This window comes from Eleutherodactylus coqui, chromosome 6 (assembly GCF_035609145.1).
Source record: "Eleutherodactylus coqui strain aEleCoq1 chromosome 6, aEleCoq1.hap1, whole genome shotgun sequence".
NCBI classification, from domain to species: domain Eukaryota; kingdom Metazoa; phylum Chordata; class Amphibia; order Anura; family Eleutherodactylidae; genus Eleutherodactylus; species Eleutherodactylus coqui.
In genome coordinates, this window is record NC_089842.1 from 132914023 (window position 1) to 132929100 (window position 15078).

General features: G+C 46.2%; 1 protein-coding gene across 1 annotated transcript in view; it reads left to right on the top strand.

Moving 5' to 3' along the window:
* Window positions 1-1521: 1521 nt before the first annotated feature.
* ENTPD5 (ectonucleoside triphosphate diphosphohydrolase 5 (inactive)) overlaps window positions 1522-15078 on the top strand; it is a 43884-nt gene continuing 30327 nt past the window's right edge. The window contains exons 1-2 of the mRNA XM_066607692.1: window positions 1522-1577; window positions 4903-4991. The gene's annotated coding sequence lies outside the window, so the exon portion shown is untranslated. The remainder of the gene's footprint in view (window positions 1578-4902; window positions 4992-15078) is intronic.

The following is a 15078-nucleotide window of genomic DNA, read 5'->3' on the forward strand; positions in this document are numbered from 1 at the left end:
TGCGCACACGATGCATATCAGCGCATGTGTAGACGCGCTGCATCTGCACACACGATGCATATCAGTGCATGTGTGAGCGCGGTGCATGTTAGCGCATGTGCAAGTGCGGTGCATATTAGCGCATGTGTCCACTTACTGCATATTAGCGCATGTGCGCGGCGGTGCATATTAGCGCATCTGCGCGCTCTGCATTATTAGCGCATCTGCGCGCACGATGCATATTAGCGCATGTGCGAGCGCGGTGCATATTAGCGCATGTGCGTGTGGTAATAGCGCATGTGCGAGCGCGGTGCATATTAGTGCACGTGCAAGCGTGGTGCACATAAGAGCATGTGCGCACGCAGTGCATAAATTAGAGCGTGTGTTCGTGTGCTCACTTTAGCATGTATACATTAGCACGCATGCTTTCGCCATGTTTGTGCGCACGGTGCATATTAGCGTGCGGGGTGCATATTAGGGTGTGTGCGCACGTGGAGTGCATATTAGCGTGTGGTTGTGTGTGTGGGGGGGTACCTGTTAGCTTGTGGTTGTGTGTGGTGTATCTATTACCCCCCACACACAACCACACGCTAACAGGCACTCCACTCCACCCCCCACACACAACCACACGCTAATATGCACTCCACGCGCGCACACACCCTAATATGCACCCTGCACGCTAATAAGCACCGTGCACACAAACGTGCGCAAACGCGCATACTAATGTGCGCGTAAATGTACACACGTGCACAAATAGGCGCTAATATGCAACACACGCTGATATGTACCACGTGCTAATATGCACCGCGCGTGCACATGCGCTAATATTCAGTGCACATGCTCTAATATGCATCGCACGCGCTTAAACACATGCGCTAATATGCACCGCGCGCACATGCGCTAATATGCAGTGCACGTGTGCATGTGCTAATATGCACCACGCACACATGCGCTAATATGCATTACGCGCGCACGCAAATATGTGCCATATTCACACAACACAGACTACACGTACCGCATAAACAGGACCACACACTTGCACAACGCATACGCAGCCTACACGTGCTTCAACGTACTGAATACACACAACCACAGGCTAGTACACCACACATACCGCATACACACGACCATGCCACACATACACAGAGAACCACACGCTTATATGCTCTGGCTACACCACACACACAGCCTACACACACTAATATGTACCACATACACACGACCACACCACATGTACTGTATAAAAACACTAACACAACACATACACGCTAACTACATACACACATGACCACATGCAAGCACACCACCACGCAGTAGCCTAACAAACATACCTGCACACACACATATCCACACACTAATATGCGCCACACAACACACTATATGTATTGCATAAACATGAGCATCGAGCTTCCGATCACGCTCCAGTGACTGCCACTGACTGCTCAGCACATGCTTCACATGCACATCTCTGTAACTCTATCCTCGTGCACATCCAGCCAACCCAAACAACCAATCAGATTGCTGGAATTGCTGATTAGGGCAGAAGTGGGGTAGAAAAAGTTAATATGCAGCCGGGACCGGTGCATGACGGGAAACAGGTGAGTGCGACGCTGACCCTGCCCCCACAGCGGAGAGGCGTCATAAATATACAAAGCTGTATATTCCCATATATAGATGTATATAGCGTGTATATGTTGTACACACGCCTATATACTATGTAGCAACTATACACCTTCACATGAACTAGTCATACACTTGTATATAGTGTGCATTCGCCTCTATATACTGTGTACCTCTATATGTAGCACCTATACACCTTCACATGAACTAGTCATACACTTGTCTATACTTCCATATATCACATATACATCTCTATGTACGTCATATGTGCTGGTTCTTCACTAGTATATACAGACTTCGTTACACTTCCATATACACACATCTGCGTTGTCTGAACATCCCCTTGTACAGCACCTACCTCCATGTACAGCACCTTCCTGCTTCTATGTGCTTTCAGTATGCACGGCTTCTAGTTTCTCCAGATGTGGACGTACACAAAACTCTGATTAAGGCAATAACTTCCCAGCTGTGTAATGTCCTGTGTATAAGAACCCGTTCGCCTCGTGGTTGGGGTTCCTGGTCTTCACCATCCTTGGGCCTCCACATCAGCGCTTTATTTCTGTGTATAAGAACCGGTACGCCTGGTGGTTGGGGTTTCTGGTCTTCACCATCCTTGGGCCTCCACATCAGCGCTTTACTTCTGTGTATAAGAACCCGTTCGCCTCGTGGTTGGGGTTCCTGGTCTTCACCATCCTTGGGCCTCCACATCAGCGCTTTACTTCTGTGTATAAGAACCCGTACGCCTGGTGGTTGGGGTTCCTGTGCATCCAATTATTGGCTGCCAACAGTTAAGTCGTTTCCCCAAACACTGCATGCTGTGTGAATATATTAGTGGCTAAAGACTATTGCCCTCACAACCTGCCTAGCAATATATGTTTAGCTCATTTATGGACTCCGTAAAGGCCCATTTAGACACAACGATCATCGCTCAAAAGCCATATTTTGAGCGATAATCGTTGTGTCTAAACGTGTGCCCGTCGTGCACTATTCAATGATCGCTGACTTTTAGCTTGCTAAAAGACAAAAAGGAGCCTTATGAGGGTTCTCAGCGGGATACAGCTGAGGGTTCTCAGCGGGATACAGCTGATACTATTGTTTCAGCTGGTATCCCGCTTGGAGAATAAATCACAGGTATGCAGAAGACAAGCGGTCCAGCTTCTCTTCTGCATAACCCGCTCGGAGTGCTTAGCTGTATACCAGCTGTGCGCTCCGAGAAGACATCTGTATGCAGAAGACAAGCGGCCCCGCTTGTCTTCTGTATATCCCGCTCAAAGCACTCAGCTGTATATAACAGCTGAGCACTCCGAGAAGACAACAACTGTATACAGAAGATTGCGGTCCTGCTTGTCTTCTGTATACAGGGTGAGCTTCATTTACACACTAATAGCTCTTAAGTAGGTAATTAGCTACTTAACAGCTTATGCAAAGTGAATGCTCAAAACTGTCACACAAACTGCCGTTTAAGCGATCATCTTGCCGTGTAAATGCACACAACGATTATCCCTCAAAAGATGTATTTTGAGCGTGAATCGTTGCGTTTAAATGGGCCTTTAGGATTTAGTTCAGCCACCTATTCCTTAATTTTAAAGTGTCTTTGCCTGTTTTGAGCGCAAAGAGATGTATGGAAGGGACAGGTTGTGGACAGCTTTGTACTTCATTGATAATATCCTGAATTGGATTCTCTGGATGTTGAGGAGTCTCTGGATATTGGGTAGTCAGAGAAGGGTTTGGATATGAGAGAGGCAGTTGAGTAAAAATGGCAGAGTTGGATTAGCCAGGCAGTAGAACTGAGGATGGATTCAAGGGGGTGCAAGAAGATTGGATGGGAGGCCAAGAGAAGGATGTTGCAGTAGTCTAGATGTTAATCAAGAAATGATGGCATGCAGTAGCTTTTTTGTTGACTCGGGGGTCTTTCTAACGAGCGCATATACGGCAACGGCGTTTTTATGTTTTCATGCCTACTCCGTATAAGCGTCTGAATGGGCTTTTTTCCACGATCACGGCCAGTGTTTTCCCGTCTATTCACATGACCGCAAGCGTCGTTTTTAGCGAAAGAATACACCGCACCCCGGAAAGCTCTTGCTCTGCCAAAATCCTCGGGATGCCTTTTAGTGCCTATATAGGGGCACTTGTAAGCTTTTTACAGCTTTTTACTGCTCCCATAGAAGTCTATATGACCCGATGGCGTATATTGGCCAAAACATAGTTCCAGAACTATGTTTTGGCTGAGCATATATGCGCCGGCCACATATAAGTTCTATTTTCGCGCTGCCGGCGTATTTACGTGCCGTATATTCACCCGTGTGAACGGCTGCATTGGAAATCAATGCCTCACATGGGTACCGTATGTGCACCCGGATGTGAAAACGCGCCATATATGTGCTCGTGGGAATAAAGCCTCAGGCTGAGGAAGGGGGCAGGTCTGTGTATTGTATGTAATATAACAATGTGCAGTTTATTTGGTCATCCTGTGTGACCCAGGAGCAAATACTTAAAAAGAAAAAAAGCACAATATAGTCATGTACCTCTTTGCACCTAGCATGTATTTTCATATCCGCACATAAGCAGTACATGGTGAACATTCACCATAATCCATGTCCAGCGGTCAGTGTGTGCTGAAGACACATGGTGAACAATGTTGCGTGTTCCACTAGGATCTTTGCACTGACCTTTGATGATGATTAATCATTTCCAGAATAGGACCATAGAAGGGCAAACAATATCCTGAGCATCTGCTCATCGCGGGCAAGCAGTCGTGGTGTATCTCCCTGCTTTGGTAATCATGGGTTATGTTAACCCCCATGCAGAGCAGATGATTTATTAACCCTTTTCCTCCCTTCCCTTGATTAATAGAAGCACATCATAGATGTGTCTTGAAGTCTCATTAAAGAGGTTTTCAGAACTTTTTTTTTTATATAGTTCTGGACCCCTCTACCCAAAATAATATAAAGTCGGTATACTTAACATGGCACTGGACTACCGCTCCGGCACCACGCCGTCTGATGGGTGATATCACAGTATGATAAGACCCAGTGAGGTAGGGCTCTAATGTAGAAGTCCCAAGACAGGTTTACAGGATGTCACGGATGACATCCCTGTCCAACCTCCTATTGACTGGAGCGGTAACACAGGTAAACAACCCACGTGACACTGCCACAGGTGTAAACCAAAAACCAGAGCAGTGCAACCTGAATATATATTTCTTTTTTTTTCCCACATAGTTTGTTCCCCCACTGTCACCACTGATTTGTAACTTGGAAAATCCCTTTAATGACCTTTATTCATGTCTTGTCTTCACATCAGATTTCCTGCAACCACCGGACACCAGCATGGCTGCACTCAGGCACATGGGCTGTTGCTCTATATATTGACCTTAGGATGGCTGATAAAGGGTAAGTTCCTCCAAACTAAGTTGAGAATAAACCCAGTGAGCTGGAGTGCTCGGGCGAAGAGCAGCTCTTGAGAGACAGCATGTCAAGGATTTAAATGATAGGATGGCTCCATTCCTGTAAGCTAATGAGTCACGGGCTACAGAGGCCACCAGTAATGGGCACTCAAGAGGAACTCAAAATCCTTATTTCAGCAGCACTGGGAAGTTGGTGGGATCAAAATGTGGATCCATTCTGCTCCGTTTACAGCCTCCTATCATTCAAATCACAATAGGGTCAAGTTGCCATATGTAACCTAAATAGTACGACCATACAGTATATACAGTTGGAAGAAAAAATAAGTAAACCTCTTGGAATTACCTGGTTTCAGCATTGATCATTAGTGTTATCTGATTGCTATCTAGGTAACAGTTCAAGAGCTTGTCCCCAAAATCAGTTCAGTCAACTTTGCAAAGTTTTCGGGAGAGTGAAAAAATGTACTTTTGTTTTGGGCTGTGCACTTGATGTAGTTGTTCTACATGTTATATAGGTCTCTGTAGACTGTACAACATTTGGACTTTGCAAGGTATCTGTTATTGAGTGCTGAAAGTTTAAATTATAAGCAGAACAAGGCAAGTTCATGGACTGAACTTATTTTCAAATAGATTTTGCACTTTTGTAGGGATAAAATAAACTCTTCATATAAAAAAAGAAAAAATATATCAAGCCCCTAGAAGGAGTCGTCGTTTAGCTGCAAAACTCGGCATGCAGTTACATCTCAGACGGATATGTAATGATTAGGGTTGTGGCGTAATTAGATGAACGGTCTTATCACCTGAGGCCCTAAAAGTGGTTCCACCCTTGGACTATAAAAAAAATTCTCAGTCTACTTGTGTGTAGTGACCTCTTTTTGCACTTGTGTAGAGCTTGTTGGCTACTAGACGCCTCTACGACGCAATCAAAGGGATTTCACCCAGTTAACAGAGTTTGAGAGGCATTTTTGGAATGTTGGGAGCTTGATTGTCGTTTTAACGAATTGCCACCACCTGGGTCATTCTGACTAGACTCTTAGGAGGTGTTGGGACCAGTGGATGCATGAGGGCACACAGACAAGGCAACCGGGCTCAGGCCTCCTTCAACAGACTGCCAGTAGAGATGATCGTCTGATCAATTGAGAAGCACGAGCAGCTCCAACTCTTTCATTGTCTGCCATCCAGAGACAGGTGGCACGATTGTTACAGGCCCCTGTGTCTGTTGGAAACATTTCTAGGCTCTTGGCCGAAAGACATGGTGCCCGTTAGATGTCTGGCCCTTGACATCCACACACCGTAACTTCTGTTTGCAGTGGTGTTGTGAACAGGGAAACTGGACTGCTATAGAGTGGAACAGGGTTGTCTTCAGCAATTAATCCAGGTTTAGTTTAGGCACTGATGGCGGCCGTGTTCTTGTTTGAAGACCTCGGGCTGAGCGCCTCAATCCTGCCTTTGCTGTGGAGTGGTGCACTATCCCCACTACTGGTGTGATAGCCCAAGAGGCATCCTATACAACAGTCGGTCACCCCTAGAAGTGGTAGGAGGGACAATGACAGTTCAGTGATATGTTCAGGACATCCTGCAGCCACATGTGTTCCTCTCATGGCGGCTTCCAAGAGGCTTTTCCAGCTGGATAATCCTCGGCCGCACACATCAAGGGTGTCATAGGAATGTGTTACGATCGTGTGGGCAGGCAAAGCACGGGACCCACACGATCGTGACCAAAGGGGACGCACACGGGTATCACCAGGGTCACACGGGACTCACACCGGTTTCAGGCAACTGACCCTGTGCTACACAGGGGGGATGACAGTGCCCTACCTAAGCGGGGACATTGCCCCAATAAGGGCAGCCCAGCGGTCTTTGGATCTGGGCCCTGGCTGATCCTAGGAGCCACGCACCAGAACAGGATGCATTCACATGCCACATGACAGACCCAGAATACACTGCATACAACATGCAACCACTAGTAACAGATTGGAAGCTGAATATAAATACCAGGTATTGGTTGACATGTTGTACAAGATGTTGGAAGCTAGCAGGCCACTTCACGGCTCCTGGTTATACTGCTAGTCCCTACACTAACCAGGAGTCCAGCAGAACCGGACACCGTTCACACCGCACGCTGCAACAGGACAGGACACAGATTGCAGGACACACAACAAACTAACACAAAACTGACAAACGGACATGAACCTGATCACACTGCAAACCTCACCAGACAAGCATTCATGACTACTCACCTGAGGGGCCATACAGACTGACCAGGGGCTGGGTTTATATGTGAGCACAGCTCCAGGGGATTGGCTAGCAGACAGTACCACACCCAGCCAGCTTAATCATTAACCCTGAGAGTGCTGTGCTGCTGGAATCACAATAGTACAGCATATCTCAGCAGCACACGTAACAGAATGCCTCCACAATATTGTCACACTTCAGTGGCCTGCCCACTCAACAGATTTATCACCAATAGAATGTGTATGGGGACCATCTGGGATGCCATCTTACACAGCCTACAAGTTTGCTTGCTCTAAAGGCTGTTACATCAAATGTGGACCGATATGCCGCAGATACCATACGGAACCTGTATGCCCCCATGCCAGCCTGTATCACATCTTGCATCCAAACTAGAGGCAGCCCACCAGGGTTCTAGAGCCTCCATGTCCGCTTGTATCACATTTTGTATTCAAGCTACAGGCAGCCTACCAGGGCACTAGAGCCTCCCTTCCGTGTTCAGTTTTCCACAATAAATCGTCGTTTTGGTCCGATATTGTAATCACTTACTTAAATCAACGTTGCAATCACTCATAAAAAAGTTTCATTCCATACCGACTACTTCTTGGTACTTGATTTTGTTTTGACGGTAAGTACAAGGGGTGGACAAAAATATGGAAATGCTGTACTAAATGCATGGGATTTTAACCATTAACTGCCCTTTTGATCCCTGCTTGGCTGAGAGCTTTCCCGCCAAATTTGTGTTTTACTTCACCTCTTGCCCTGCTCTGGGTGGTTTTGGGAGCCAGCTGGTAACAGCAGCTGAATGGCTCAAACCCCTGACTAATTGAATACATTTCACCTACTCTGGTTAATGTCACAGCTGATTGATCAGTTGTCAGTACTGTGTAGTTAGCTTTTTTAATAACAAGGGTATAAACTAACGGACCATTGTCCGAGTGCGTATCACGGCCACTAGCTGTATGGACTCCTGCCAGCAGATTAGCTTTATTTTCAAGCTGCATAGCTGAGTGTCTGTGCAGCTTGATGGGGCAGAGTGATGAAACGAGGTCCCTTTTCTACTCTGCAGCAGCAGAACCTAAGCTCATGCTGTGTTGTTTGATACACAACAAGCTTAGGTGCTGCACTGTCGGGAGAGAGGAGAGGCCTTATCCACTGCCACCTATCAAATAAATGTTTCTTGAGGAAGGGGGTGGAGAAAGTAAGAGCAGACATCACAGGAAAGCCCACCAAAATGTCAGTGGTACATTTGTTTCTTAGGTGATTGTGCCCATCTCCACCTATTTTTTGGTCTAATGACCAAGTGATTATCATATTCGCATTATAAGAGCCATAACTTGTTGACATAGCTGTATGTGTTCTTTTTTGGGGGGGAAAAGTTATATATTTTTTTAATGGCACCACTCTAGGGTACATATATTGTATAACATTTTTAATAATTTTTTTTGTGGGGAGATGGAAAAACCCTTCAGAAATTCTGCCATCGTTTTGGGGATTTGTTTTCACCAGTCGGTAGAAATAACATGATAACTTTCTTAACTGGATCAGCTCGATTGCTGCGAAGCCAATTTTATGTAAATCTCCCGGCTGCCATGTGAACCCATTGGTACCTTGCAATCACACTGCTGCGTGCCAATGAGTGACAGAAGGATCCCCCTCCCCATGTCATCTGCTTACGTGCTGCAGTTGATTATGGCATGTAAGGGGTTATATTGAGGTTTCTCTGCATCTGGCGGTTGAAGCCTGGCTGTCAGTAGTCAGCTAAGCTGCAATTAAAACAATTAAAAAAAAAAACCTATTGAATCTGCATCGAGGCATTCTAAGATTGATAGCATTTTACTTTTCCAACAAAGGAGTTATGTGGGTTCTTGTTTCTGTGGAAAGAGCTGTAGTTTTTATTGGTACCAGTTTGAGATACGTAAGATTTTTAGATTACTTTTTATAGCGTTTTCTAAGAGGCAAGCAAAAAAAAAAAATGGCAACTGTGGAGTTAGTTTTTAATATTACATTATTTTTCTGGCATTCACCATTTGCGATAAATAGCAAAGTATTTTCATTGTCTGCGTCATTACAAACAGGGTAATACTTATTATATGTTACTTTTTAATGTTTTTTTTTAATCCATTTAGAAAGGTTTTTTTGGTGGGCAAAAGGTGTCTTTTTTTTGTTCAATTATTTTTGACGCTATTTTTTTGGTCCCTCAAGGGGACTTGAAGATGCAACAGATAGTTCAATCACTAGGATAATATATTGCATTAATTATGTAATACATTCTACTAAGCCTATGACAGCAGCCTCTTAGACTCTGCCTAAGTTACATGGCAGACATGGAAGCCCTTGTCAGGCTTCTGGCTGCCATGTGAACCCATTGGTAACTTGCAATCACACTGCAGGGTGCCAATGGGTGATAGAAGGATGCCCCTCCCCATGTCATCTGCTTACATGCTGCAGTTGATTATGGCATGTAAGGGGTTATATTGAGGTTTCCCCGCATCTAGCAGTTAGAGCAGGAGCCTGGCTGTCAGTAGTTAGTTAAACCACAGCCTGTAAAAGATGTATGTGCAAATTAAAAGCCTGTAAGCGAGGTCCGTAAAAAGGCATATTGGCTGCCACTAGTGGGCCTAAAGAAAGTATATTAGCAGCTCCATGTTCCTCACAAATAACATGAGCTACATGGGGTTATTTAGCTCATTTAATCATATTACCCACAGATTGACATACATATGTAATTGTGATTATTAGGTATTTAGATGCCGCGGTCGCTATTGACCATGGTATCTATGAGATTAGCCCATTAGTGACCACCAATACATCTTTATACTGCGATCACTAGTAGGCTTTAAGCCTGTATATATGTGCCCGGAAGACCTGGGTTTTGGCTGTCCATTGAAAACCGAGTTCCTGCTCTAATGGCTGAGAGCAGAAAAACCAGATCTCAGCTGTTTAGGTTCAATAGGTTTTTATTGGGACAAAACAGTATAAAGGTGCAATCAGGGTACAGACAAGGAATGTACAATAGTTCTAGTTCAATTTAATTACTGTACATCTGCTAGGGCCGCCCCTCTCTTAACTAGTTGGTGCAGTGAGTCACTTTGTCCTCGGTTTTATAGGTAACAGTATTTATCTAAACGCAGAGTTGTGGTCTAGTAAAACTCTAAAATATACAGTAGAGGGGGAAACAAGATCTAGAGAGAAAGAAAGAGAGAGGTAATGAGGAGAGGGTAGAGGGGGGGGGGGGGGGAGAGAACAGACCACCATACCTTCCTTGTTTGGCTAGCATATCGTTTGGGTCTGCTGGCGTTAGGAGATCTTGGTGTGTGGGGCTCCCCGCGTCTTCGCATGGGCAGATCTCAGCTGTTTAACCGTTTACATTTTGTAGTCAATAGTGACCATGGCATATAAGCAGTTGGCAGGGAAAGGGGGCTCCTTCTGTCATCCATCGGTATACACTGTGCCAATGGGTTTCCATGGCAGCTGGAGGCCTGACAAAGACCTCCGTATCTGCATCCAGCAGGGTCTAATAGGCTGTTGTCATAGGCATAGCACACTGCAATAAATAAGTCATGCAGTTTACTATGCTTGGAATGAAACAATCACATCTTTGAAAAATGCTGTTTAAAAAGAAAATAAAAGAAGGGTTAAAGTTTATTTAATGTGATTCTGTCACCAGGTTCCTGAAGTTTGATTCAGAGCTAAGCTCCAAGTCATGGAGGCAGTCCATGTCGGCTTTTCCCTACCCACGTCATGCCAACTGACAGCTCTCTCCCCTTTTGTGTATAGAGAGAGAGAGAGAGCTGTCACTCTGTATGCTGCGGGTGGAGAGAGGCCAGCGCAGCCCGCCTCCGTGACTCGGAGCTCAGCTCCAATTTAAACGCCATGAACCTGGTGACAGAATCCCTTTTTAAGAAAAAATAATCCATTGTCTTTTAAAAGTACAGGTATCTGTATGAAGTACCATTTTTGATTCCGGGCTACCAGACCACAGATAATCCATCCGATCATCCATCCATTGAAAGTTTAATGAGTGCAGCTTCGAGACTGAGGACTAAGATTGAGTGGGAACTAATTTTGGTTCTTCTTGGTTTAACAAAATGCCCCTGGACTCCTGGAAGTGGGGAATCAGAAGATGGTAAATCAGAAAACAACCTTCCTTATAACCATAACTACAGCAAGGGGGATTAGTTGGCTTCATACTCTGTCAGTCCAAGAACTTTTCTGTAGAATTCTGGGCAATAGAATTATCTTTTAAAATGGATCCCATTTTTCTTCCAAAAGTAGTATCTGATTTTCATGGATCTCAGGACATTATTGTACCTTCCTTCTGCCAGAATAAATGCAATGAATAGGAACACAATTTTCATATCCGAGAACAGTGGTGGCGAACCTATGGCACACACGCCCTTCGTTACTAGTACTATTAGAATAAGGTGACCAGATGTCCCGATTTAGGCGGGACAGTCCCGCTTTAGGATCCTGTGTCCTGCTGTCCCCAGGGTCCCTAAGCAGGACAGTCTTTTGTTCTGCTTTCGGGACGTCTGTCCTGCTTTCGGGATGTCAGGTCACCATGAAAGTGATTACCACCCTGGGTGCCATGGCTCCCCATTTGGTAATCACTCAGTAGCACTGCTACGGGTGTACAAACTGACGACAGTGTGTGCACCCAGGTTCTCTCTCCTTTTGGTTCCGCAGGAGGAGAGGGGAAGGGAGGAGCAATCCTGATGCACACACTTCTGCCCACGGCAGTACTTTAAAGACAAGGAGGAGGTAAGTATATTGGACTTAGGGGGTTGCTATTACTACTGGACTACTGTGGGAGTTATTATTACTACTGGGGCCAACATAGGGAACACTATTACTACTGAGGCCACTGTGGGGATTGTTATTACTTATGGGACCAATAAATCAGAGACTATTACTACTGAGGACACTGTGGAGGGGGGCACTATTACTACTGGGGCTAATATAGGGGACACTATTACTACTGAGGCCACTCTCCACATGGCAGCACAATTCAAGCTGACTTAGGCCTCATGTCCACGGGGAAAATCAGGCCCGCTATGGATTCTCCATGGAGAATCCGTAGCAGGTCCCTCCTGCCCCGCGGACATGACAATATGTGGGGTATACAAGATACTACACAACAACCTACTACTACAAAAGCAATTACTATAATAATCAAAGTGGTAAGAAGAGACGTGATCCAAGCACTCCATTGTCCAAAAATGCCCTCCAACCATGATGTAAATGGATCATAAACACCAGAATTTTCTGCAAGTTCAATAGATAGACTTAGTAGTCCGTGCAAAACTTTAGTCACTGATCCGTCCGGAGCCGTGTTGTTGGGGATGTGGGTGCAGCATGAATCCCCAATCATCTTGCAGACTCCTCTTTTTTTCTGCTATTGGCATGTCCAGAGCAAGACAGTTCTGGAAGGCCATAGAGGATGTTGGTCCTTTTTGTTCCACTAATCCTGGTATGGCATCTCTGGTGTAGTTTACAAATCTCTGTTGATTATAATTTATATAATTAATCCAATCAATATTTTTATTAATTGTGCACCAAGGACAAAAGACAGATTAGATTCCTCCTGTAATCTGGTTTCTGGCTTTAAACTCATTTGGCACTCCCCTGGGTACCCCTATTTCATCAATATAAATACCTGCATCAAAAGATCCACCTGGTAGACTACGTCACAGTCTATGTAGAGATTCTTTATGTCCTGATGGGGGTGTGATTGTGTGTCCTGTCCATCCAGCTGGGAACAGCTGAAAGGGGAGGAGTACCTTTGTAGGTGCGCACTTACCTTTCCACAATTTGGGCAGGGTTGCACACATCCTACCATCGCCACAAATCCATCAGACATCCTGCAGTGGAACTAACATGTCTTGCCATCCTGACCCATTAGTAATGGTGATTTCTAGGTCTGGAGGGCAAAATGCTTCTGGGAGATCCTTCAAGTGAATTACACCATATTCAGACTTGAAGCAGGTGTAATTCCCAGGATAAAATTTAACACCTTGTACTGGATGTGTAATTTTAGAAAAAGGGAACAAATTAGCCAAAAGTATACATACAGAGTCATTATATACTTGTTTATGAAATAAGTGCTCAAGACACTTTATGGCTCCTAGATGGGTTAAATTATTAACTGCAAGGGGAACAGTACCGAGATGGGGTCTGGCAGCTGCACAGGCAAAACAATCAGTTTTAGGGGGCGTGGCCTGACTGATGGAGAGCTGAGACGTGTGGCGCCTGAGCTCCGTCTTCCCCACGGCATCTAACCCCTCAAAAACGGCATCCAGCCACCAGAATACCTCCAGAAGCAGGGACATGGGAAGGAGAAGAGGAGGCACCAGCACCAGCAGGTCCAGGGAAGAGGACTCCGGTCCCCTGGACCGCTACATGACCACCCATATACAGGGAGGAGAAGGCGCGAAACCGCCCGACCCGGCGGGAGCCGCAGAGGAGAGGGGAAGAAGGCGCCGGACAGAAGCCCCAGCAGACCCGGACACAAGAGACGGCTCACCACACAAACCGGGGGGCCCCGCGATACCGCCGCCTGCAGCGGGCCAGGCACGAGGGAGAAGCGTGGACAGGATGGCGCCAGGAGATGGCGCGCGTGCGTGCCAAACAGCGGAGCAGCAAACGAGCCCCAGTACCGCCTCGGTAGCGATCCCAGACCTCCACCCGCACCCAAAATACTACCTACCGGCGGTGGAGAAGAGTCGGGCGCCGAAGCCGCGGGAAAGGAAGGTCGCGCCGGAAGTCAGGGCCTGACCGCCATCTTCCCTAACTGCCGAACCGGAAGTACAGGTACACAGAAGCCCGCTGATGCAGGGAGACGTGCCAGGATCTCCGGAGACACAGGGGGCAATGAAACAACACACAGGTACAGGGGAGGGAATGCATACCAGTCCCCCCTACACCAGAAAGACTGGCCCAAGACTCCCCAACACAAGATGGGGGGTGGAGGAAAGAGAGGGGGCAAACAATAGATCACCCCCACCTCAGGACTATACATATGAAGGGGAAGAGGAGTGGGCAACTACACACGGACCCTCACCCATACCCCCTGAAAGGGGAGAGAGCAAGGGGAACATGACCCCCCACACACACAAAGTAAAGACCCCTGAGGCAAACAGACTCCCCAACTGGGGACCTTGCAGAAGGCGACAGAACAAGCAGTAGCCCACCGCAACCAAACACAAACAACAAAGAAAGCGAAACGGGCAAATATGCTAATCACACATCTACCATCAAATACCAGCAAGGCCCACAAAGACCAGATAAGCAAGCTCCAATTACAAACCAAGGTCAGACAGAAAAGAGAAACCCCAAGCAAACTAACGTGAATACTACAGATGACTGGAACTGGAAGGAACACCTTAGATCGATCCCTACCAAGGAAGACCTTGATAACCACTTCGCTCAATTTGCCTCCTCACAAAAATCCACGCTAGAATCCCTACAGAAAGAAATTCAGCAAATGGGGCACCGTCTTCAAGCAACAGAAGAAACACAAGACCTCATGCTTCAACATATAAACGAACACCATGACATACTAAGCGAACACGCTACCCAAATCGCAGAACTAGCCACCCAGCTAGATGATATCGAGAACCGCCATAGGCGAAACAATATAAGGATCCGGGGCCTAAGCGAAGATATCGAAAATAAACACCTGGAAACCTGGGTGGTCAAGTGTTTCGGAGAGCTCCTCAGCAAACCCCCAAACGACATAATAGAAATTGACAGGATCCACAGGGCCCTAGGACCTAGACCTGCGGACCCAGGAAAACCGAGAGACGTGGTATGCAGGATCCACGTTTTCAAAGAGAAGGAGG